At 38.6% G+C, this 27,765-nt stretch overlaps 1 protein-coding gene across 2 annotated transcripts in view; it reads left to right on the forward strand.

The window, feature by feature from the left end:
- Positions 1–27,765, forward strand: part of ppm1ba (protein phosphatase, Mg2+/Mn2+ dependent, 1Ba) — a 109,691-nt gene that overhangs the window by 24,150 nt on the left and 57,776 nt on the right. For both annotated transcript variants that reach the window (XM_051919636.1, XM_028820966.2), the window contains exon 2: positions 18,833–18,946. The gene's annotated coding sequence lies outside the window, so the exon portion shown is untranslated. The remainder of the gene's footprint in view (positions 1–18,832; positions 18,947–27,765) is intronic.

Raw genomic sequence — 27,765 nt, forward strand, 5'->3', positions numbered from 1 at the left:
TCTGGGTAGGGTGGGGGGTGATCTTGTATGCATGTTATCATCCAGTTGACACTCGGAACGACCACCAGAGGAGAGACGACTGCGAGTATCGTTTGTTTGAGCATCACTTGCTTTTGAAATTAAATAGAGTTGGCCGGGTTGGCATCCCAACTATTTCTGGGACTCATTCTGTTTTTGTGACTCGAGCCATCATATATATCTTAGATATAAACCAGACTATAACAATCTAGTGGTCTTATATGTATGTTATCATCCAGTTGACGCTCGGAATGTTTCTGGTGTGCTCCATAAAAGCAACCGACAGTTTTATCATGAAAAATATGTAGTATTATTTGTTTGTCCTTTTAATGTTTGTTTTTTGTTAACTATATTTTCATCTTGCATTATTCTTATTGTGGGCATTGGGCATTGGGTGGTGCAGTGGGTAGCGCTGCTGCCTTGCAGTTGGGAGATCTGGGGACCTGGGTTCGATTCTCGGGTCCTCCCTGCGTGGAGTTTGCATGTTCTCCCCGTGTCTGCGTGGGTTTCCTCCGGGGGCTCCGGTTTCCTCCCACAGTCCAGAGACATGCAGGTTAGGTGGATTGGCGATTCTACATTGGTCCTAGTGTGTGCTTGGTGTGTGGGTGTGTTTGTGTGTGTCCTGCGGTGGGTTGGCACCCTGCCCAGGATTGTTTCCTGCCTTGTGCCCCGTGTTGGCTGGGATTGGCTCCAGCAGACCCCCGTGACCCTGTGTTCGGATTCAGCGGGTTGGAAAATGGATGGATGGATGGATTATTCTTATTGTAACAATGTTGTAGTGGTAATGGAATTAAATTAACCTAGTAATAATATTAATTGACTTTTTTTACATCAAAAATTCTGCATGTAAAAACTTATTACTTAATACACCACAAAACAAAAATTAATCTGTCAAAAAACCTTAAAAAAGGCTTCGCTTTTCTCATCGTTTTTACGCTACTTTGAACATATTCTGCGATTATATTTTAATTAAAATAGGCTATCTATTATATATAAGATAAGTAAGCAATTTTATTTTTATCTACCATAAACATGATTCAGCGGCTCTCGTTGCGATTTTTGTTTATTCATTAATGAACTAAATGTCCTTTGTTTCGCAGCATTGTAGCTAACGTGTTGGTGTTACAATTTTTTTTTAAATACGTTCATAATCAAAAAACAAATTTTAACTTACCAAAATCGAAGGTAAAGCATAAACCAAATATAGCTATGATATTTAACTTATATAGGTAAAATATTTAACGTTTGATTGTAAAACAATTTAAAGTGGAAGAGACTAATTGGAGATTCGGTCTTGTATGTCTGTTATCATCCTCTTGATGCTCGGAACGTTTGGACAACCATTGAAAATTGCTGGAATCAGTTTGGACACAGCCGGTTTCTTGCATCGACAACTTTATGTGGCATGTTCAAGGGTACGAAGTCCTAAGAACTTTTATATATTGGTTAAAGGTGGAAAAACTAAAAGCAGTGTATATAACAAGGCACTGCAGTAACCAGCATAAGCACATTAGTAAGTCTTAATTGTTTTTTTTTTTTATTTTATTTAAAAAAAATTTTTTTTTACATTTTTCTCAAACAAATGAAAAAAAAAATTTTCCTCCTAGGCAACATATCAGCTAGTATTTAATAAAATAAAAACTTTTTGAAACATGAGCGTCTTTGCTGAGCTCTGTAGCAGGTTATCATTTTTATAGTGCAATTACACTTCTATAACTTGCTGAATGTATGGAATTTTAATTGATACCTTATTGTGAGTACAACACATTATCTCATTGATGGTGTCCTCCTATGAAAATGGTCACCAAAATTTCTGATTCGCTGAATATATTTTATTGAGGTCTTTGTAACAGAGCAGATGAAACTGTTCATGTAAAGTTCATTACGTTTTTCTTCAGGAAGACCCAGTTTCACAAGGATACTTGCATGTAAGTGAATTAAACTCTTGTGCAATAGACCTTTGTGTCTATTTTAAAGTAAAAAATAAAATTGATTTTCCAGAGGTTTGAAATCTAATTTAACTAAATCACACTGAATAATATGTTTATAATATACAGTAGGCATATTTTAATATGTAACCTGTCAACACAAGGCATGAACGTAACACAAACTCATACTCAGAAGGACTAGTATGATTAAGAATGTAATGGTCCTTTCTGTAAAACAATTTAGACACCAAAATTTGCATTTTGCATTTAGGATCACCCATTTTGCTACAGATAACACAGCAGTCCTTCAGTAAAACCTAGAATTTTTTTTTTTAAATTGATCAACATCTTTAAAGATAAATCTGCACAGGCACTTACATGGCAGGTCCTTTTAATAGTTTATGATTCTGTATTAGATATAATCTGTGCCACAGTTTTTTTTTCTTTTTTACAGTCTTGTTTCGACTAGTCAGAATTCTAATTAGAGATACTTGTATTTATACTTGAAGTAGCGAACACTGAAGGGATCTGATGTGGAATATATCTGAATGGAAGCAGCACCAATTGAATTCTTATGTATTCTGTGTCTTAATTATTCAAATATGATTGCTAAAATAAACAAAATCATATATATGTACGTAGTGCTCTCCATAATGTTTGGGACAAAGATGCATTTTTCCTTGATTTACTCTCTGGTCCACAGTTTAAAATTACGAATCAAACAGTTCAGATGTGATTAAAGTGCACATTGTAGACTTTCATTTAAGGGTATTTGCACACATTTTGGTCAAACCATGTAGGAATTGCAACACTTTTTCTACATGTTCCCCCATTTTAATGTCCGGGATGTAGCAGTGGCAGGTATGTTAAAGGCAGTCATATTTAGTACTTTGTTGCATATCCCTTGTATGCAATGACTGCTTAAATTAAAAGATTCATAAACATCACCATCTGAGGATGCTCTGCCAAGTCTCAAATGCAACCATCTTCGGCTTCTGTTAATATATACATACACGCGCGCACGCACACACACACACACACACACACACATATATATATATATATATATATATATATATATATATATATATATATATATATATATATATATATATATATATATATATATATATATATATATATATACAGTGCCCCTCATAAAGTTTGTGACAAAGGCACATTTATTTTACCTTGATTTACCCCTCTGCCCCCCCCCCCCCCAATAGATGTGTGTATGTACAGTGTGTTTGTGTGTATATACTAAAGATATTTGCCCCTTTCCTGATTTATTTTTTTGCATATTTGTCACACTTAAATGTTTCAGATCATAAAACAAATTCAAATATTAGACACAGATAACCCAAGTAAACACAAACTGCAGTTTTTAAGTGATTTTATTTATTAAGGGTAAAAAAACTATCTAAACCTACATGGCCCTATGTGAAAAAGTAATTGACCCCCAAAACCTAATAACTGGTTGTGCCACCCTTAGCAGCAACAACTGCAATCAAGCCTTTGCGATATCTGGCAATGAGTCTTTCACATCACTGCGGAGGAATTTAGGCCCACTCTTCTTTGCAGAATTGTTTCATTTCGGCCACATTGGAGGGTTTCCAAACATGAACCGCTTTTTGAAGGTTAAAGCCCGGACTTTGACTAGGCCTCTCCAAAACCTTTATTTTGTTTTTTTAAGCCATTCAGAGGTGGACTTATTGGTGTGTTTTGGATTATTGTCCTGCAGAATCCAAGTCAGCTTCGGCTTGATGTCACGCACCAATGGCCAGGATTTCTTGGTAGAGAGCAGAATTCATGGTTCCATCCATCACAACATGTCATCTGGGTCCTAAAGCAGCCCCAGACCATCACACTACCACCACCATGTTTGACTGTTGGTATGATGTTCTTTTTCTGAAATGCTGTGTTAGTTTTACCCAGATGTAACGGGATGCACACCTTCCAAAAAGTTCAACTTTTGTTTCGTCAGTCCACAGAATATTTTTCCAAATGTCTTGGGGATCATCAAGATGTTTTTTTGGCAAAAGTGAGACAAGCCTTTACGTTCTTTTTGGTCAGCAGTGGTTTTCGCCTTGGAACTCTGCCATTGGCGGAGTGGTGTCTCTGAGGCTAGGCATCTGCACTGGCAATCAGAAGGTTGCCAGTTCGAATCCCATAAATGCCAAAAAGGGACTCTGCTTTGTTGGGCCCTTGAGCAAGGCCCTTAACCTGCAATTGCTGAGCGCTTTGAGTAGTGAGAAAAGCGCTATATAAATGCAAAGAATTATTATTATTAATTATGCGTGCCATTTTTGCCCAGTCTCTTTCTTATAGACGAGTCATGAACACTGAGGCAAGTGAGGCATGCGGTTCTTTAGATGTTGTTCTGGGTTCTTTTGTGACCTCTTGGATGAGTCGTCTCAGCGCTCTTGGGGTAATTTTTGTAGGCCGGCCACTAGTTCACCACTGTTCCATGTTTTCTCCATTTTTGGATAATGGCTGTCACCGTGGTTCACTGGAGTCCCAAAGCTTTAGAAATGGCTTTGTAACCTTTTCCAGACTGATAGATGTCAATTACTTAGTTTCTCATCTTTTCCTAAATTTCTTTAGATTGTGGTATGATGTCTTCCTTTTTGGGATCTTTTTGACCTACTTCACTTTGTCTGACAGGTTCTATTTAAGGGATCTCTTGATTCAATAGGTCCAGCAGTAATAATAATACATTTTATTTATATAGCAATAATCAGGCCTGGGTGTGGCTAGTGAAACTGAAATCAGCTTTCCAAAAAATGTGATTTACCACAGTTACTTCATGATTTAACATGGGGGATGGAATAATTACTTTTTCATATAGAGCCATGTAGGTTTGGATAGTTTTCTTTCCTTAATAAATAAAATCATCAGTTAGAAACTGCATTTTGTGTTTACTTGGGTTATCTTTGGCTAATATTTAAATTTGTTTTATGATCTGAAACATTTAAGTGTGACAAACATGCAAAAAAATAAGAAATCGGGAAGGGGGCAAATAGTTTATCATAGCACTGTATCCTTATCTTTTTGCTGTTATTTTTTTTACTTTGAATTTTCTATAATTTGCAGCTGTGCTCTGCTTTAGGGAATGTTCTCTGTGGTTCTAGTGGTTGAAACTTGCAGAACCTCAAACGAAACTTGATGAGTCATATACTAAGTCTAGGATGTGAAGCTAATCAGGAACCAAGGGTGGAATGAAAGGTCACTTTACACTGTGTGAGGGAAGGAGTATGTGGGAAGCATTGAAGTGTAGTTAAATAAGAGCGTTCGTATAAACATATACTGATTGAATTTTATTGTACAGCCAAGCATTTTGGGCAGTTTTTTCTCGTTACAGCTGCTTTTAAAATTCTGTGTAAAGGTCAGCCCGTAATCTCTTATTTTTGTTTCACTTGATTCCTGAAAAGCATTTCAGAATTTTATAAGAGCATTGCTTTTACGCTGTACCTGATTTGGGAACTGAGGTTTGTTTTTTTTCTGTGCTTACTAATAGCGAAAATTCTATTTTACTTTATCTTCATTATTGTATGAGTACTTTTAGTCGAGTAATTTTTTTTTAAAGTAACTAGGGGACTCCTGCTCGCTTCTCTCGCCCACCCCCCAGGTTTGGTTTACTAGATAAACAATTCAAAGAGATTATTTTCATGGGAATTGTTACATATGCATTATTTTCACTTTTTACTTTAAAACTTTTGTAAAAACAATATTTGCCCTTTATTTCCCGCCCCGGCATACATATTTAAATCTCTCGCGGGACGTACAACGCTGCTCACGTTGTGAAGGATGGGGCTGAACGCACGCTAATGAGATGCGGTCGGTTCATCTGCTTTCTTGCTGCTGCTGCTGACGAGCTGCGTGTTCTGCTTGTTGCGCTTTGTGTCGATCATTTAAAAGCCTGCACAGCAGCTGTCCTTTTGCCACTTCTCTTCTCTGCCACAAGCGTTGTGAAGGGCAGGGGTGGGGGCTGAAAGCACGCTAAGGAGATGCGCTCGGATCATCTGCTGGCGTGCTGCATGTTCTGCTTGTCATTGTTTTAAGAGCTGGGAGCACATGAAGTGTGTCTGCCAAAAGCGTTCCAACAACTGCTAGGTTAGATGTCCATGAACTTGTTTTAAATTGTTTGTAAGAAGGGCGTGACATGCAAATGTCACCGTCTCACGGGTTTTGCTTCCTAAGTTTGTAATGTCTAGTCTCGCGTGTCGTCAAAGTGCCTCTCCGAGAAGATCAGATCTCGCTCACTTCGCTCAACCCCTCCAGAGACGCGCTACACTCCTGCCACTTTGCGTCTCTTTCACTCGCATTGTGAAAGGGGTTGAGTTGACTGCACACTAAGGACATGCTTTACCGCTCGCATTGTGAAGTCAGGGAGCTGAACGCATGCTAAGGAGAAGTGGACGGATCAGCTACTGGCTTTGTGCTGCTTCTGCCGAGGTACGTGCTCTGCTTGTTGTGCTGCACGTCAATCATTTAAAAGCCTGTACAGCAGCTGTCCTTCTGTCTCACTGCCTTGTCTCGCATGACGTCAAATTGTCTTCCGAGAAGATCACGTCTCGTCTCCCTGCCAAGATTTTTTTTAATAATAGAAAGATGATACTTTTACTTGAGCACTGATTTAAGATACTTCATCAAGTCAGGTTGGGGAGCACTGGTACAGCACGTTGCTGCACCCACCACACAACGCAATAACTCAAGATCCTGGATGGCATCCCCCCAGGCAGACACTCAGTCCAGTCCCTCTCCCCAGAAATGACCATCTAACTCCCACAGCCAGGTGTTACTTCATCCACCTTTGTAAATATGTTAATTGTATACAGACTATTTACATGTTGTCCCTGTTCTTGTCTGGAGATGTAAATGAGCAGCTGTTTCTTCAGACTGAAAGCAGTTGCATCTGGTTGTGATTTGTTGGCTTGGATCACATGCATTTTAACAACAGATTTGTAAGCTTAATATTAAAAGAACTAGTTCCTGGTAAACCCTCAAAGACAGCCTGTAATTGTCCCCCTTCTTTTCGTACGGAAGAGAAGTACTGTACTGTTTTGAATTCTAAAGTCGTATTGCCCTTGAAACACTGTTGTTTGCATTACGATGGCTTAAAGTTTAGACAATTAATGATTATTGTTGCTGCCTGAAGAAAGATAGTGTTGAATTAGTTTATTATATAAATACATTTTAATATTATGTGAGTGTTACAAGACTTGTTTAGCTATCCCAGTGTGCAAGTGTCCTTCCCACTTATAATATCCATTCAATATATACGGAAGTCTACAAATATTTAAAGCTTAATACACTAAAAATGAGCATAAGAACTAAATATAGGTAATGGAGAGAGGAATGCTTCACAGGTCAGTTTTTTGAGCCAGTGAAAGTTTTAACCATGTGTAAGTACATCTTCATGAAAATAACTATTTAAGGCTTAATCAATCCTGACTGCAAATCATTTTATAGGAAATGCTAATAAGTAAGCAGTGTGGTGTATGTAGTGATTAAGGCATTGTACTTAAAATCACGAGGTTACTGGTTTCTAACCCTGTATGATCCTGAGCAAATTGCAAAGCTTGTAAGTGCTCTAATTATTTAAAATACCTAAGATTACATCTTGCCTGAAGAAGGGGCCTGAGTTGCCTCGAAAGCTTGCATATTGTAATCTTTCTAGTTAGCCAATAAAAGGTGTCATTTTGCTTGGCTTTTCTCTACATTCATAATGGCTAACACGGTACAACACCCTAGTACTTTAAAATACCTGTAAGCAATTGTACTCATGATGGTTTTATTTATATATATATTATATATATATACACTAGTCATTTAGCCCGTTACAATAATGGGCGGTAGAACAGTAGTGCATAAACATTAGTAGGAACAGTCAATATTAAATGGCAAGGGACTTTGACCTCTTTCTTTTTGTTGGTCGTATTTTTCTTTCTTTCAGCCTTTCTTTTGTTGATGTTTACTTGCTGAGCTGACCGTTCTTCGTGGGCTGCCGCCATGTACTGTGTGTCTTTAATTTTCTGTGACAGTAATACTGTCTTGTACGGCTGTATTCAATAAGGGCGCACACAAAAAGGCGAGCTTCAAAAGGGCAAACTCAATTGAGCGCGGCAAATAAAGGCGTTCGTAGATAATTTAGTTCAAATGGCTCTGGAATATGTGAAGAGCAACAAAGGTGCAGATCTTTATTTATGCGCGCCTTTATTCACTGCGAACAATTGAGGTCGCCCTTTTGAGGCTCGCCTTTTTGTGCGCGCCCTTATTGAAGGATACCGTCTTGTACATCCGCTGGCTTGTACGTCCGTAATATACCTTTAATTTTCTCTGGCGGTAATACAGGCGTGCGCGTCGGTAATATGCCTTTAATCTCCTCTGACAGTAATACTGGCTTGTATGTGGCTGTAATATGCATCACTGTATTGTGTACCTTTAATTTCCTCTCGCAGTAATACTAGTTTGTATTTCCGTAAAACCCCTCTAACTTTCTCTGATAGTAATATCGCGCATCGCACCGTGCCCCGCGCATGTGCACTTCACACCAGAAGACACCCACACACGGACACTTGGACACACACAGGGATTTTCTCGGAGAGAAACTTTCACGTCCTGCGAGACAAGACTTTGTGCCAAGAGGTTTAACCATGCCCAGGGCCTGAAAGAAAAGACAGAGTAGTTGACAAAATAGAACATCGTATAGGACTCAGAAATGTTGGCACGATACACATACAGAGCAGGTTAGAGATTATGAAAGTATGAAAATTCGAAAGTCTCATAAAAAGTATAGTAAAGACCCAATTAGCGCAAACAAACGGAAATTATTACTCAGTGAAATAATGGAACAGCGAAAGAGGAATATGTTGTTCGGATTTAAACTTTAAGTCAGCGACTTGTAGATCGTCTAATTCGTGTTGCCATCAGGGGAAAAAAAAAGTAGGTTGCCGAGCGAAGTGAGCAGGGGGCAAAGCCCCCTAGTGTGTGTATATGTAATGTATGTATGTATATATGTGTGTGCATATGTATATATATATGTATATATATATGTATATATATGTATGTATATATGTGTGTGTATATATATATATATATATATATATATATATATATATAAGTGCTGTGTAAAATAAGAACGGTTTGTTAATTTGAAGTTTATGTTGTTTTTGTGAATCTTAAATCATTAAAATACACTGTTAATGAGGAACTGGCAAAGTAATAGGACTTTTTTTAAGGCATGCTGCACTCAGGATTTTTAAGGCCAAAGCTGGTCACTGATTTAATGTGACTTGATCATCCAATGTTTTTTTTTTTCTTTTCTTACCATTATAATTAAACTATAGACCACGGGCGTTAACTGTCTTTTTTTTTTTTTTAATATAAAAGAAATGAAATGTGGGCCTATTGTTCAGAGATCATAAAATACTAAAACAAAATTTCCTTAAAATACATACTTTAATATGTATAAGATATTTATTCACAATACATATGGCATAAAAGAAAATAAAATACTTATAATTACAAGCTGCCATATTGTTTAATTTTTTTATGTAATGTACACATCTGAAACAAGGCTTACTTAGAGAAATAGTGAAAACTACTTTTTTTAACATCAAAAATGTGTGTGACAGTATGTATGTGTGTGTGTGTATGTATATGTATATACATGTATATGTATGTATGTGTATATGTATGTACAGTATATAGTAAACACTGCTTAAATGTAAATACACACACAATTATAGGTTTTAATCATTTTAAATCATTAATTGTACTACAGGTTTTTGCAATATGTATTTACTATATTTGCACTTTTTTTCCTTCAGTGTATCAGCTAGACATTTGTAATTCTTGAGGTGTAATTGACATCTTGCCTGAAGAAGGGGCCTGAGTTGCCTCGAAAGCTTGCATATTGTAATCTTTCTAGTTAACCAATAAAAGGTGTCATTTTGCTTGGCTTTTCTCTACATTCATAATGGCTAACACGGTACAACACCCTAGTACTTGAGGTGTAATTATAAAATAACGGATTACCATTTTAATTATATAGTACTTGTTGCTTACCAAAACTTCTGCTGTGTATCACACAGCAACAAATAATAAACACAGTACAAATCTTATAAAAACCCTATTGATTACTAAGCAGCAATTTCAAAGTTATCTTTATTTTTTCTTTTTCCGATTATAAGCGTAAGCTACTGGATTTTAAAAAAGTTCCCTGTCCAAATTCAAGCAGAGCCTGTTTTAATTCATAAGACAAAATAAAAAGGCCTGAAATCCTTAAAGTAGCTTCTCTCGTCATTCGCCTAATTGCACGACAACTTCTTTGATTCCTTTTTTCAGTGTTTAACGTAAAGTCTAATATTCCAATCGACTTTCGTTCACTCATAAAACAAGCCTTCACTCACTGCTGTTTGTTTACACTGCAGGAAGTTTGCTGCAAAGGGGGGGGGGGGGGAGAGACTTTTTTCCACATTAGATTAGATAAACTTTATTACAGTAATCCCTCCTCCATCGCGGGGGTTGCGTTCCAGAGGCACCCGCGAAATAAGAAAATCCGCGAAGTAGAAACCATATGTTTATATGGTTATTTTTATATTGTCATGCTTGGGTCACAGATTTGCGCAGAAACACAGGAGGTTGTAGAGAGACAGGAACGTTATTCAAACACTGCAAACAAACATTTGTCTCTTTTTCAAAAGTTTAAACTGTGCTCCATGACAAGACAGAGATGACAGTTCAGTCTCACAATTAAAAGAATGCAAACATATCTTCCTCTTCAAAGGAGCAAACAATTCAATAGGGCTGTTTGACTTGTAAGTATGCGAAGCACCACGGCACAACGCTGTTGAAGGCGGCAGCTCACACCCCCTCCGTCAGGAGCAGAGAGAGAGAGAGAGAGAGAGAGTTAGAGAGAGATAGAGAGAGAGAGAGACAGATAAAAAAATCAATACGTGCCCTTTGAGCTTTTAAGTATGTGAAGCACCGTGCAGCATACTTAAAAGCTGCACACAGAAGGTAGCAACGTGAAGATAATCTTTCAGCATTTTTAGACGAGCGTCCGTATCGTCTAGGTGTGCGAACAGCCCCCCTGCTCACACCCCCTACGTCAGGATCACAGATAGTCAGCGCAAGAGAGAGAGAAAGAAAAGTAAGTTGGGTAGCTTCTCAGCCATCTGCCAATAGCGTCCCTTGTATGAAATCAACTGGGCAAACCAACTGAGGAAGCATGTACCAGAAATTAAAAGACCCATTGTCCGCAGAAACCCGCGAAGCAGCGAAAAATCCGCGATATATATTTAAATATGCTTACATATAAAATCCGCGATGGAGTGAAGCCGCGAAAGGCGAAGCGCGATATAGCGAGGGATTACTGTAATACTAAGGGAAAATGAACATGCATACAGCAAGAGAAACATAAAAACAAGAATACAGACTCGTAGGAGAAATAATACCCCCAATCAACTAACTGATATGTCAAAACCTCACACTGAGTCGATTGCACCTTCAATTTCGTTGTTCCTTTGTAAAAGTGACAATGACAATATCTATCTATCTATCTATCTGTCTATCTGTCTATCTGTCTATCTGTCTGTCTATCTGTCTGTCTGTCTGTCTGTCTGTCTGTCTGTAATAAATAAAAATCAATTCAAAAGCACTGGGCAGAAAGCATGGAAGAAGCACTGAAATGCCTGATGGCACTGGGCAGAAAAGACCCCCAGAGGTGCCTCTTAACATACTGTGGTAGAATGAGCCTGTGCATAAAAGTGCTGTCAAGAGAGTGCCTCCTGGAGGGGATGGAGGGGATTTTTCATGGCATCCAATTATGACACCATCCTCTTTTTTTTTTTTTTTTTTTTTTTTTTTTCTTCTACAACAGCTTCCAGTGTTTTCAGGGTTTGTCCTGTTATGAAGCAGGCTTTCCTGATAAGTTTGTTCAGGCATTGTGCTCTCTTTTCTGCTGCTGTTGCTTCCCCAGGACACTGCTGTGCAGAACCCCACACTGGCTACTATGAACTGATAGAATGTTTCCAGTAGCTTGTTGCACAATCAAAAGACCCGGGTTGCCTTAGCAAGTGCAGTCTGTTCTGGCCCTTCATACACACCACCACTGTGTTGTCAGACTAGTTTACATGGACCCCTAGGTACTTATAGCTCTGCATCACTTCCACGTCCTTCCCCTGGATGGTGACAGGTCTCAAAGGCTCTTTGGCCCGTCTAAAGTCTAACACCAGCTCTTTTGCATTGCTGATGTTGAGTTGGACGTTGTTGTCCCTTGTACCACAAGATGAAGTCCTCCATAACCTTTCTGTGCTCAGACTCATTTCTGTTATTAAAGCAGCCTATGATGGATGAGTCATCTGAAAATTTCTGTAGATGTCAAGTGCTGGTATTGTGCTGGAAATCTGTTGTGTAGAGGGTGAACAGGAAGTGAGACAGGACAGTTCCCTGAGGTGCTCCATAATTACACACAAACATTTATGTCTGTTGGCTGGTAGTAACATGATCCAGAAGATTGTGGGGGCATCAAGATGCAAAGCCTTGAGCTTTTTCCCCAGTTCTTGAGGCAGAATGGGGTTAAAAGCACTGGAGAAGTTAAAGAACATTATCTTGTCTGTGGTGCCAACTTTTGTCCAAGTGGGAGTAGGCTTTGTGGAGCATATACATGAGCGCATATTCTACACCTGCATGTGTCTCATAGGCAACCTTCAGCGGGTCCAGATGTCCTGAAACCAGGGGCTGTAACTGTTTTAGGACTAGCCTGTCAGAGGTCTTCATGATGTCTGAAGTCCTTGGGATCCCTGGAATGAACTTTTTTTTGGCATTGGATGTTTTCCACAGCTGGGGAACTTTCTGCAAATTTAGAGAAAGGGAGAATAGGTGTTGTAGGACCCCACAGAGCTGGTTAGCACATTTTTTCATCACCCTGGGGCTGATTCTATGTGGCCCTGAAGCCTTTTTATCAGCAAAGACACAAAGTCCTGCGAGTGGAGACCACAGGTGTGATGTCATTGTGGGGGACGTCCTCAGTAAAGTATGTTACCGTGTAGTTCAGTGTTTCTCAACCTTGGTCCTGAGGACCCACTGTGGTTGCAGGTTTTTGTTCCAACCAGCTTCTGTTTTTAATTGGACTCCTGGGCTAATTAAGTGATGTGTTATATTTCCCAAGTTCTGTGTTTTGGGAACAATATAGAAATTAGAAAACTAAATTTAGTTAAAAAGAAAAATATATAAAAATGTACCAAGAAGTTATATGGGAACAATGTATTTTTTTCTTAATATTTTCATCTTGATTTTCATTCTACTTTTCTAGGTGTTGTAATTGTTTAATTAATCCATTATTTACTAATTAGTGGATCTGAAGTTAAAGTAGTTGCAGCCTTTGATTATTCCGTGTTGTTTGCCAGGGTGTCTGCTCTGCTCATTTTTAATTCTCATTAATAAGATACAACAAAGGGGAAAAACTGCAAAGAGAACGGGCAAAATATAATGAAATCAATAAAAGAGATGTAAGCATTTAAATCTATAGCAAAAGCAGAAATATTTCTAAATGTCTTATAAATGTAAAAATCATGCTGCTGTGCTTTTCTGAATGTAGAATAAAAGAAAAATAATTTCAGCTAATTAAATGAGATTAAATGAGATCAGTGCTATCAGGTGTTGTCATTGATTAGGAATCTGGTTGGAACAAAAACCTGCAGCCACAGGGGGTCCCCAGGACCGAGGTTTGTTCCAAGCAGATTCTGTGTGTGTGTGTGTGTGTGTATATATATATATATATATATATATATATATATATATATATATATATATATATATATATATATATAAAACCCAAAAAGGGTGTTCTGGGCTAGTGATTATATGTGAAAAATAGCCATCCCTTTTATTTACTGCTTAGCCAGGTATAGGAAATATGGTGCCAAATTTGTGATTTTTTTATGACCAAAATTTGATTTAAGGCATATCTGTCTTGGTTAGTGTAAAGCATTTGCTACAATTGATTACTTTCTTGGTATGTGATATAGACATCTCTGAGAAGCTTATATGGACAAAATAACTTTAAACTACTACACACAATCCTATCATTTATTCAGTAAAAAGCAATTTATCAGTTTAAACTTTTTTTGGATAAGAAATAATGCAATTGAGTCACACACATAAACATTTTGTCTGTTTCTATGGGTTTAGTGGCGATTTGCTTTTTTTTATGTGGCATAATAATAATTCTTTGCATTTATATAGCTCTTTTCTCACTACTGAAAGCGCTCAGCAATTGCAGGTTAAGGGCCTTGCTCAAGGGCCCAACAGAGCAGAGTCCCTATTGGCATTTACGGGATTCGAACCGGCAACCTTCTGATTGCCAGTGCAGATCCGTAGCCTCAGAGCCACCACTCCGCCCTGGCATTATTCATATTTAAATCTTAGATGGAAACGTAGTGTATGGTGGGTGGCATCATATGTGTACAGTGCAGTTTAGAACAGGATGGCATATACTGACAGGCCAAAGATGTGCATGTGCACATATTAAGTATGTAAAGGCATAACTAAAGGTTTAAATAGCTATTTACACATCACTTTTGTGCATGTCACACAGCATATATCAGGAGCTGAAAACCTGCTGCACATTTTGCTCAACAGGAAAATTTGGAAGGAGTCCCATAAAGCCATTCTGCCCTTAGTACTTTTGTGGTCAGAAACAGACCATTAAAAAAGAAGACCCAAGAGGAATTTTGGAAATTTTGCAGTTAGCTGGTTAAAATAAGAGTATAATTTCTTACAGAAAAGAAACTCATTAGAATGCACAGCTTACGTATACCTTAATAAGTCATGTTACTTTGAATTATATACCTCCCTATCAAGTCTGTCTTGCTGATGTGTCTGGATAGCTTTTTTGTGTTGCTTTCATAATGCTTTGTACTATTTTGTCTCTGTCCTTAAATGGTTATAAAAAGCATTATCCATCTTTCCGAAAAACATCACCCAGTTACCATAGGGTTTTGCAATTGCACTGTTTTATGGCAGCATTTCCCCTAACTTCACTGTACCTAAGCTACCATAGAACTTGTGTGTTTTATAATCTTTCAGTTATTGCGGGATTTTAAAGTTATCGTGTGATTTTGAATTATAACAACTTGTGCAGCAAATGAGTAATGCTATTAATCCTCAGAATCTCACTGCAGTTCAAAAGGTGGTTTTGACAGGATGGAGCTTGATGTTTAATTTACACTTAAGTAAAGATGTGAAAGCATCTTATTACAGGTTGATTATAAATCTTTTTGGAAGATAGGGTGTGCCTCACATGCATTGTGTATTAGGAAAAATGAATCGACTAAGGAAAGGGTCAAGTATTTGGAAGCTGATTAAGTATGGTACCAGCAGCTATGAGGTACGGTGTACATTATGAAAAGATCAAACCACAAAAGGGTTAATGATCTAATCTTAAGAGTAGTTGCTTATGCAGTGGCAATCGAAAACTTCATAAAGTGGGGCAAAAAAGTATTTAGTCAGCCACCAATTGTGCAAGTTCTCCCCCTTAAAAAGATAAGAGAGGCCTGTAATTTTCATCATAGGTATACCTCAACTATGAGAGACAAAATGAGAAAAAAATCCAGAAAATCACATGGTCTGATTTTTTGAAGAATTTATTTGCAACTTATGGTGGAAAAAAAGTATTTGGTCAATAACAAAAGTTCATCTCAATACTTTGTTATATACCCTTTGTTGGCAATGACAGAGGTCAAACGTTTTCTGTAAGTCTTCACAAGGTTTTCACACACTGCTGCTGGTATTTTGGCCCATTCCTCCGTGCAGATCTCCTCTAGAGCAGTGATGTTTTGGGGCTGTCGCTGGGCGACACGGACTTTCAACTCCCTCCAAAGATTTTCTATGGGGTTGAGATCTGGAGACTGGCTAGGCCACTCCAGGACCTTGAAATGCTTCTTACGAAGCCACTCCTTCATTACCCAGGCGGTGTGTTTGGGATCATTGTCATGCTAAAAGACCCAGCCATGTTTCATCTTCAATGCCCTTGCTGATGGAAGGAGGTTTTCACTCAAAATCTGACGATACATGGCCTCATTCATTCTTTCCTTTCCACGGATCAGTCGTCCTGGTCCCTATGCAGAAAAACAGCCCCAAAGCATGATGTTTCCACCCCCATGCTTTACAGTAGGTATGGTGTTCTTTCGATGCAACTCAGCATTCTTTCTCCTCCAAACACGACGAGTAGAGTTTTTACCAAGAAGTTCTATTTTGGTTTCATCTGACCATATGACATTCTCCCAATCCTCTTCTGGATCATCCAGATGCTCTCTAACAAACTTCAGACGGGCCTGCACGTGTACTGGCTTAAGCAGGGGGACACGTCTGGCACTGCAGGATTTGAGTCCCTGGCGGCGTAGTGTGTTACTGATGGTAGCCTTTGTTACTTTGGTCCCAGCTCTCTGCAGGTCATTCACTAGGTCCCCCTGTGTGGTTCTGGGATTTTTTTTTTTTTTATATATCATTTTGACCCCACGGGGTGAGATCTTGCGTGGAGCCCCAGATCGAGGGAGATTATCAGTGGTCTTGTATGTCTTCCATTTTCTAATAATTGCTCCCACAGTTGATTTCTTCAAACCAAGCTGCTTACCTATTGCAGATTCAGTCTTCCCAGCCAGGTGCAGGTCTACAATTTTGTTTCTGGTGTCCTTTGACAGCTCTTTGGTCTTGGCCATAGTGGAGTTTGGAGTGTGACTGTTTGAGGTTGTGGACAGGTGTCTTTTATATTGATAACGAGTTCAAGCAGGTGCCATTAATACAGATAACGAGTGGAGGACAGAGGAGCCTCTTAGAGAAGAAGTTACAGGTCTGTGAGAGCCAGAAATCTTGCTTGTTTGTAGGTGACCAAATACTTTTTTTCCACCATAATTTGAAAATAAATTCTTTAAAATCAGACAATGTGATTTTCTGGATTTTTTTTTTCTCATTTTGTCTCTCATAGTTGAGGTATACCTATGATGAAAATTACAGGCCTCTCTCATCTTTTTAAGTGGGAGAACTTGCACAATTGGTGGCTGACTAAATACTTTTTTACCCCACTGTACATCTGTGAGAGGCATGTTTTTGAATGGAGGAACGGAATAAACAAACAATTTTAGCATGTACATACTGTCATTAATGACAGGGTAATGTGTCTCTTTATTTTCTGATGTTTTTACTAGATTATTTTTTGTCCATTTTAACTGACATTTTAAAAGAAAGTTGCATATCATTCTTTTTTTTTTTTTTATTAATCCAATGATATTTATGTTCACATGCCACAGACAGAAATTGCTGGCAGATACTTCTTGAGCTGAACCCATTACCACTATAATTATTCATTATGTTGGTTTCCAATGTAATAAATAGATAGATAGAATAAAATTCTGTCTGGCTCTCCCTAATAAATATAAAATAGGGGGTTGGTGATTTGGTAAATTGAAACAATTACAGTCTAAACTGGAAAATATCCTTCCATCTGTCTATTTTTAAACCTTCTCAGTCTAATTTAGTGTCATGGAATTCAGTCTGTCCCGACAGCATTAGTTATTGCAAGCTATAGGCCAACAATGACGGGGATGCATGCCTGTCCATCACAAACTAGTAAAAATATTTTCTGTCTTTATAAAACCTTCAACACTGCTATGTGTAACCATGTTTTGGGATGAACGGTATATTAGGTTATGATAATGATCCGCTTTCATTATAAATTCACGAAGTAGTAAAGTCACATTTTAGTTGTCGTACAGTGGATTATTGGAGTAGCTTTTTTGCTACTGTTCAGAGTTTAAAGAACACAAATTGAAATTGTGTGAGTTCTTTTTTTTTTTTTTTACCTGCTGCAGTTAAAGAAAATATCCCTATGTTCCTTACTATTTTATATTTTTGTTTCGGCTTGATTACGTAATAAATTAAATAAACTTTGCTAAATTCCAAAATCTTTACTGAGGATCATTTTAATTTGAAGCAAGTACTGTTAGGTGTTTGCTGTAATGAAACTTGGTTTAAAGGGTTAGTTCCCACAGAAACACATTTTAGATGGATACAACTAACATGATGGAAACTTATAAAATTTAAGAAAAACTGGAGACCGATTTGGGGGGGAAAAGCAGAAGTGCACAGGCATTGCCCTGCAGTCAAAGGCGACTTGTATTCCAGTATCAACAGTGGTTTTATGATGCTTTGCCAAGTGGTTTCTTTAGTGGCTTGTATGGAATTTAACTTTTAGGTAATTTTTCCTGAGGAGGCAGGCAAATTGTTTTCTGATACACCTTTATTGCTTATAGTTTTCATTGGTATGTTCAACATTTCTGCTTCACTGAACCTTCAAATGTGGTTTCTGTAAGAGTAACAGTGACTTGTTTTGCCCACAAAAATTAACAGCTCTCCCTTTCTGTGCTGTTTGAATGTTTAAATATGCAATAGCTTCTTTTGAAATTGGTAGATTATCTGAGAGCCTTTTGAAGAGATGAAAATAAATAAAAATGAAAGGACAATGATTTTGTTCATGGTGTAGTGCATGAGATGTAAAAGTTTTTTATAGTTCATTGCACCCTAATACATGGCTAAGCTCTTCTCAGTATTGACAGTATGAAAATCCCCAATAAACAATAAAAGGAAAGTACATTGTCAGTAATGGCGTTAGATGAATTTTAATTTTCTTAGATTTGCATAGTAGTTTTAGGCACTACATTTTTATTTATAAAAACTGTGGTTAACTTTTGTAACAAAGGTTTGCCCATCTATAATTTTGCCTGTGTGTGTTGACTGTTGAAATCTAGCCTACAGAAAGCTTCACCTTTTGATCTCTTTGTTTGTTTGTTTACTTATCTATTTATTTGTACTCCTTCATGCAGATGCTGTAAAGGCCCCTGAGAAAATTGCTTTATGTGGAAGTTAGCGCTGAAGAAATTCCTCTTGGATTGACTGAAGCTTAATTGCCTGGAATTGCCTCCTTTGTCTCTAAACCTGTGAGTGGCTTAGACATGCACTTTACTTTGGCATCTCATTGAGGGTTGGCATATGGAAAAAAAATGCATTCTACCTTGTGTTTGTGTTGCATTGCATTTTACTGTAGGAAGCAGTGAAATTTTTTTTTTTTTTTTTTTGTAACGTGGGACACAGTTTAGTATATGCTGGTGCTGGTTGTCTGCCTCCTAATACTCTCCTGATGAAGGGACCTTAGCTGCCTCGAAAGCTTGCATTTATAATCTATTTAGTTAGCCATAAAGGTGTCATTTCACCCTATTTTCTCATGTATCACTCTATGGCTAACACGGTACAACACTCTAATGCTATCCTAATACTCTTAAAAAATATACCCCTATTACGCCAAGACTTTTAGTGAGTAATTAGATGACCAACTTTGAGATTATATAATATAATATATATATATATTGAAATAGTTTACTGTCAAATAAATGCAAAGAGTACGCGACACGTGTTTCGCCCTCATTCTGGGCTCATCAGGCGTACAAACTCCACTGCACTCCCTCTTGGGAATCGAACCTCGGACGTCAGCGTCAGAGGCGATGCCCCTAATGTTGCGCCACGGCGTGTGGTTCGTTTATTTGACAGCATGTAGATTGGGGTAATTCCATTCACGGCATTCGAAGTCTGTGTCACAATCTGATTGTATGGGTGGTTACCTACCAGGTAACGCTTGTGGTTGGCCAGCAATCTGCTAACATCCGCCACGGTGCCCTCAGTTTGTGAGGAGCAGATCATAGAATGGTTGAAATAGTTTACTGTCAAATAAATGCAAAGAGTACGCGACACGTGTTTCGCCCTCATTCTGGGCTCATCAGGCGTACAAACTCCACTGCACTCCCTCTTGGGAATCGAACCTCGGACGTCAGCGTCAGAGGTGATGCCCCTAACGTTGCGCCACGGCGTGTGGTTCGTTTATTTGACAGCATGTAGATCGGGGTAATTACATTCACGGCATTCGAAGTCTGTGTCACAATCTGATTGTATGGGTGGTTACCTACCAGGTAACTCTTGTGGTTGGCCAGCAATCTGCTAACATCCGCCACGGTGCCCATATATATAAGATTATCCTTTAGTAACATTTTTGGCAACTACAGTGGAACCTCGGTTCACGAACGTCACGGTACACGTACAAATTGGTTTACGACCAAAAAGTTTGCCAAACTTTTCCCTCGGTTCACAACCACACACTCGGTATACGAACAAGCCAGTTTCCCTTTCGGTTTGTACATGTTCAGTCTCTACCTGTGCATTTCCTGTGCAGCGAGCAAGAGAGAGAGAGTGAGAGAGCACAACACACACAGGCAGCCCGAGAGAGAGACAGACGCACACACACAGGCGCGAGAGAGTGACAGACGCGCGCACACACACAGGCAACGCGAAAGAGCATAAGGTAGGAAGGCAGTTAAAGAATGCACTGGGCTTGATTTTGTTTTCACTTCTGTTTACAGCGATCAGTTCGTAGCGTGCATTGTTGCAATGTTACTTTTCTTGGTGGTTTATTAAATTACGGATTTTTTCAAATGTTCATTTTTTTCCCTGTGCTTAAAACTCATTAAAAAAAAATTAAAAAGTATTTTTAGCCAGCGGTTTGTAGCGCTATAGCGTGAACTATTGCAATGTTAGTTTTCTCTGTTATTCAATGTTTTTACATTTAGTTTACTATTACGCTTTGCATTCTATGGTTTAATTAACTATATTTGTGCTTAAAAACTTAAAAAAAAAAAATATATATATATATATATATATATATATATATATATATATATATATATATATATATATATATATATATATATATATATATATTTACATACAGTTCGTACGGTCTGGAACGGATTAATTGTATTTACATACAATCCTATGGGGGAAATTGCTTTGGTTTACGACCAAATCGGTTTACGTCCAGAGTTTTGGAATGAATTATGGCTGTGAACCGAGGTTCCACTGTATTTTAATTTTGGGTACTTTATAAGATGAAGTACTCGGCAAGTTAAATATCACAGTGAAAAAAGTAACTTTGGATTTTTGGTGTGTTATAGGTTATAGTAGTTATAATTTGGGGAAAAATGACCTGGATTTGGGCGGCACGGTGGCGCAGTGGTAGCGCTGCTGCCTCGCAGTTAGGAGACCCAGGTTCACTTCCCGGGTCCACCCTGCGTGGAGTTTGCATGTTCTCCCCGTGTCTGCGTGGGTTTCCTCCGGGCGCTCCGGTTTCCTCCCACAGTCTAAAGACATAGGTTGGGTGGATTGGCGATTCTAAATTGGCCCTAGTGTGTGCTTGGTGTGTGGGTGTGTTTGTGTGTGTCCTGCGGTGGGTTGGCACCCTGCCCGGGATTGGTTCCCTGCCTTGTGCCCTGTGTTGGCTGGGATTGGCTCCAGCAGACCCCCGTGACCCTGTGTTCGGATTCAGCGGGTTGGAAAATGGATGGATGGATGGATGACCTGGATTTCCATGTTTCTTATTACCCAGTTGCCACGTCAGATAAATATGTAATGTTAGTCACCTAGACAGACTAGATTTTATTTTATCATATTTATTCAACATAAAATAAATTCATGGGAGAGAAGCAAGTTCACACCATCAATCAGTAGCTTGTGGTACCACATTTGCAAGCAATACTTAGAACAAAAATTTTAATGTGTTTATTACATCTTATCGTTACATCTTCATTTATCAGTTTACTGCATCTTTTTAGCGGAATTGTGTCTCACTTCATTTACTCGCATTTGATGCGCATTAATTTATGCATAGCTTTTTGAATAGTTAGCTTTTAGCATCTCACTCAGGTTGTCTTTGATTTTGTCGTTCCAAAACTATTATTATCCCATCACCCCTCCAGCTCTGCGCCTGGTGGTTGGCATACGTATCCGTGCTGAAACACTCTTTGTTTTTTAATTCTAATGATTGTTCATTTGCTGCCCAAGTTGATGCAGGTTTGCAAGGTTACCTTATACACAGAATGTGTTCCTTGATCTGACTGGTGTGCTTTGTTTGCATTGCAGGGCCTCGTGCCAAAGAACTGAAATGATTTTCAGTTTGATAGTCTTTAAAGTTGGTGTCAGTTTTATTGTTGATAATTTGAGTTTAGAAAAGCCTAAGCAACACTGGCTAAAATAATTTAAAACATTATAGTAAACGAATGCTTTAAAAAAAATAAAATAAAAATCATGCCTTAAGTCTTCGCTCGATGTATCCTTATTTTAAGTAATGTATTGTTTTGAATGGAAATATGAGATTTCTGAGCTTTATCACATGAAAGTAGACACTACAAAAAATTAAATGAAACGAATATTGTCTTTCATTTTTAAACTTGTAGGCAACATAAAATAACCTGATTTTCAGATTTCTAATTCTGTATGTTGGGTTTTACTTTTCATTGAACAGAATAAATTCTTCTCTTGTTAAAGATTTAGAAAGTTTTTTTTGTTTTTTTTAATGACATTTAAAAGCAAAATCCAAGCAGGTTTTTGCTAAATATAAGTGAACTATTTTAATTTGGAAGAACTTTGCTTATAGGCCTACGGCAGCGTGGTGGCCCTCTGGCTTAAGAGTCTAGGCTGGCAACTTGAAGGTTGCCAGTTTGAATCCTGGCAATGACGGAAGGAATGCTAATCCATTGGGCCCTTGAGCAAGGACCTTAACCTGCAGTTGCTCCAGGGGGCACTGTACAAATAGCTGACCTTACACTCTGACCCCAAGACTCTGTACGTCTCTGGAAAGTAAGTTAGGTATGCAAAAAAGTATAAAAGATTAAAAATCTAAATAAAAAAAAAAAAATCCTGCTATTGACTGGCCTCCTGTTGAAACCAGTTGTGTCAGTATCTCCCTGTCAACCAAAAATTGATAAGTGGGTTTAAAAACCTGGAAGGATGGAACTTTTCATCACTCCTGTAAAATGCTTTTGGCTTAAACAAACACCTGATTAATGATAACAATGTTGCAAAGCAAAAATATATCAAGCATTAGGACTATAACTTAATTTTGCCTAGTTCTTGCTTCCTACATGGGAAAAGACTTTATTTTTCCTTGTAGTATTTGTGTGCTGTAGTATATTTTATATAATATTTTTGTGGTTTGCATTTTTTTGCCTGTTCTTTTTATTGGCGGTGTTCTCATTTTATTTTATTTGCTTCTCTTTTTGTATTTGCTGTTTTTTTTTTTTGCGTGTTTCAAATTGTTTTTAGATTTGCTTATTTTGATAGTTCTGAAATACTGTATAACACAAAAACTATCTTACTTTATAATCTGACTTCATATGAAGTCAGTAGACGGATTGGGAGAGCATGGGGGGGGGCATGAGGTCGCTGGAAAGGGGTGTGTGGCGCTCCCGATATCTATGCAAAAGGACGAAGGTCCAAGTCTTTAGAGTCCTGGTGCTTCCTGTCTTGCTATATGGTTGCGAGACATGGACGCTATCCAGTGACCTGAGAAGAAGGCTGGACTCCTTTGGTACTGTGTCTTGCTGGAATATCCTTGGGTACCGCTGGTTTGACTTTGTGTTGCTCATGAAGTCCCGATTGAGGCACATTACCTGCATGGTGAGGGACCGTCAAGTTACGGCACTACAGCCATGTGGCACGTTTCCCCGAGGGTGATCTAGTTCATAGGATCCTCATTGTTGGGGACACGAGTGGTTGGACTATGCCAAGGGGACCACAACGTAATACCTGGCTGCGGCAGATAGAGGGTCATTTCCGGAGGGTGGGACTGGACTGTGTGTCTGCCCGGGGGGCTGCCAACCGGGATCCCGAATTGTTTCATCATGTAGTGGGTACAGCAACACACTGTACCAGTGCATGCTCCCCAACTTGACTTGACTTCAACTTTAAATCGAATGTATTAATACAAATAATTGGTCTACCACTTAGTGCTTTTAAATTAGGAAGTACTAAAGATTCACTGCGGTGGGCTAGCGCCCTGCCTGGGATTTGTTTCCTGCCTTGTGCCCTGTACTATCTGGGATTGGCTCCAGTAGACCCCTGTGACACCATGTTAGGATATAGCAGGTTGGAAAATGACTGACTGACTGACTGAAGGTTCAAATATGCATGATAAATTTCTATGAGTTATACTACACTTAGCATGAATGCAATTATTCTGCTGTTTATTTTCAAATTTTTGGAGACCTTTGCCAGGTCAAGGCTACTATTGTGCAAAATGTTTTGGACATTTCAGTTAAATGTTAAGTGCAGACAGATTTTAATGTTAACCAGCCAATGAGAGGTGGGGAACCTTGTGATTCTCTGTATGCTCCCTTTTTGTGACTGCACACAGTGCAGCATGTACTGGTTATGACAGGTGGACTTTCTCTTAACAGACGTGTGAAAACGGCAGCTTTTAGATGAGTGTGACAAGCATCACTTGAAAATGCAGTTTCATAGATGTTAACCTTGGATTCTGTGCTTCCAGAGGGCAGTGCAAACTGAGGAGAAATGCATATCTCGGGTTATTTTTTTATAACAATGTGTTAGAACGTGGGCACCATAGGTTTAGGAACCAAGCATAACCAAACTTTGGGTACAGGAAAGTAATTTAAAAAAAAATATATAGTGGTTAATACGTGTTATTGTGACTGTGTTGCTGTGTGTGTATGTATCTGTTGGACCCTTGAGCAAGACCCTTAACCTGCAATTGCTGAGCGCTTTTGAGTATTGAGAAAAGCACTATATAAATGCAAAGAATTATTATTATGGGTGAAAGTGTGACTGTTTATAGAGGTTTGAAGGAACGTGTAGACATCTGCACAAGTTGGCGCTTACCTGGAGTGGTTAAAAGGTAGTGAGTGCCCAGAGGGAAATGATGATGCACTTTAGGTTAACCCGAGGGCTTTCAGATTGGGTCCTTAAGTATTTTTAACTATGAAAAGCAGGTTCCTGCAAATAATCGAGCAACTTATTGTATGTAATGTTATATTTCTAGAATTTAGAGCAAATCAGTGTATGCATATTTTTGTTAATTTGTTTAAAACTTCATAGTGTGCATCTAAGAAACCTGAGGTGAAAGTACACATCACTTTACCCAATGTGCTTCAATCAAAGGATGCCTAATAGAATGAACATAATGCTGAGAAAATGAAAATGCAAATTTACAATTAAGGTCGGGATTCATTAAACAAAAATTTGCAATGGAAATAAGATTTTTTTTTCCATATCAATTTAAAATATGATGATACTGGTAAACATTAAAAAGGCTTTGTAATGGTTATTTTATATATTCCAGCATTCATTGGTGAATGCTGAATGACAATGACAAGATGATGTTGGCATAAGCTGCTTTCATCTTTTTAATTCTTTAGAATAATTACCTCTGTATTAGCTGTAAGAATTGTACTGAAGGCTTAATTGAGCTGGCAAACAGTGGGCTGTGATTTGTAAGATTTTGTTGGTCAAGAGTGTAGAATGTGGAGGCTATCTAAATAAAGCAGTGCAGCTAAGATAAACTGTATAAGCTGCCAACTGGGCATAGACTTTTTTTTTTTAAGTAAACCTGTTAAGATGAAGGCACTTGGGGTATCCTGGCAACACAAGCTTGTTGTCTTTATTTTTAGCCTTATGTTGTTTCTTTGGCATGTGAGATAATGTGTGCATAGTAGTAAATGTAAACACTTGCACAGACCGAGGCTGCAAATATGACAAGTCCAGATCTACCGTCGATTTGTAGACTGCAAGCACATCTCATACTAAGACAGTTGTTTTGGTGGAGTTGGGAGAAGAACAACCCTTTTAAGTTTAAGCAGTGAAACGCCACACCTGATTTAAAGGGATGTGGGTGAAGTCCTGTGGTGAAATTTAGTTCTGTTTGGTGCATTGCTAAGGTGTTCTGTTACAATTTATTCTTCCAGAGTTGTGGTTCACTGCTCCTTGTAGATGGGCTATACGTGAAAGTTTGTTTGACGCCTTCATAAGTGTTTGTGTATAATAGCATATATCCAGCAATGTGCGGGTGTCAAATTAAGGATTGCTGCTCTTGTCATTATCTACAAAATTGGAAATATTTCCTATTCATTTTACATGGGTGATGCTGAATGCAGCAGTGCTTTATGAAACTTAGTCTGTGGCGCAAGGGTCATGAGATGGATTCTGTCTGGGGCCAGATTCTTGCAGAGCAAACATTGTTTGAGCCAGGCCTAATCATAACAAAGGTACTGACCCATACTCACAAGTTCAGTCATTTAAATTCAAATTTTCTCCAAGAAAAATCCACAGTGGTTATATTCAATTACAGTGGAACCTCGGTTTGTGAGTAACTTGGTTTACGAGTGTTTTGCAAGACGAGCTAAAATTTTTAATAAATTTTGACTTGATAAACGAGCGAGGCCTTGCAATACGAGTAGTTTGTCTGATGAACGTCATGTGATCACAACTGAGCTGATGGTTCTTCCCTCTCTCTCTCGCTGCAGGATTGTGGGAAATCATCTCCTATTCTCCGTCTTAGTCGGCGTGCCTCACTCATATAGTCAACATCCATATGAGCGTATACCGTTTACTACAGCATTGTGACTGTGTGTGTGCGCGTGTGTGCTGTGACGTGCGAGTCCCCTAAAACACGAAGCTGAGTCTCAGTACTTTAGCAACACCAGCTTTATTCAGCTTGAAACAGCAACAGCGTGGTTATTTATTGTAGCGGGGTCTGCCGCTCTCCTATACACAGACACAGCAGTCAGGCAGAGTCGTGGCCAAATAGTACTGTGCTCTGCGCATTTATATGTTCCTTGTTCCTTCTATTACCCATCGACGGCAGGTGCTAATAGCATGTCCGCGATCTTTTCGGATTCGCTTTTACGGCGAACTGCTACAGCACTGGGAGCCTGCGATTGCTTTGGGACGCTCTTCTGCGTGTCGTCCCGTTGGGTGGAATCCCACAAGAGTTTAGAAACTCGCTCACACCAGCCGTTATTCTTTTCAAAGGTAGAGTGCAGGTTAATTTGTTTTACATATTTTTACTTTATATCTTGTATTAATCATTTTTATATGAATAGTTTTGGGTTGTGGAACGAATCATCTGAGTTTCCATTATTTCTTATGGGGAAATTCACTTTGATAAACGAGTGCTTTGGACTGTGAGCATGTTTCCGGAACAAATTATGCTCGCAAACTGAGGTTCCACTGTATATAGTTTTACTGAGCACGTGCCTCTTTTGAACCGAGTGCTGATTTTGAGTGTGGCTTGCTTTTTTGAAGGGGAGACCTAATGCAGACCCTACTTCTAGATGGTGACTGCAGCATGGAATTTATAAAAGATATAACAATCATAAACTACCGTATTTATTTAATTTTCAAATATCTTTATTTGGGCAGTCTCGCTGGTGTGCTTCTTTTCCACAAACACTGCATCAAAACGTCCAGGTGGCTCGGTCTGTTTACTTCCATGCGTTGCCAGCACGACCCTCATTTTCACTTTACTTTCTTAGTGAAAGGTCACGCTAAATGTTCGGAGAGCTTGTGTGTTTGCAGGTCTTCACTTTTGTTCTCCTTTGGTGGAAGGGTTTGAAGTTCTCCCCGGAGAATCCCAGACCTCCATGTGCGTTACATCTTCTTTCTTGCACTGTGGTCAATACCTAGCTTCATGGTTTGATAGTTATGTCATCTGAATGGGAGTGAGAGATTAACTTATTCCAGCAGGACAAAATTTTATTTGGAGAATTGCTGTGTGTATAGAAATAAGAACAGAAATTGTCAGAATAAAATTATCAAGGAACAGATGTCATGAAATAAAATTCCTTGTTGCTTCCTATCAGGTTTGACTCCGTTCTGAGGGCTTTTTTGTTTTTTTTGTCTTTCTCCCTACAGCAGGTGA

This window comes from Erpetoichthys calabaricus, chromosome 15, assembly GCF_900747795.2.
Source record: "Erpetoichthys calabaricus chromosome 15, fErpCal1.3, whole genome shotgun sequence".
NCBI lineage: Eukaryota > Metazoa > Chordata > Cladistia > Polypteriformes > Polypteridae > Erpetoichthys > Erpetoichthys calabaricus.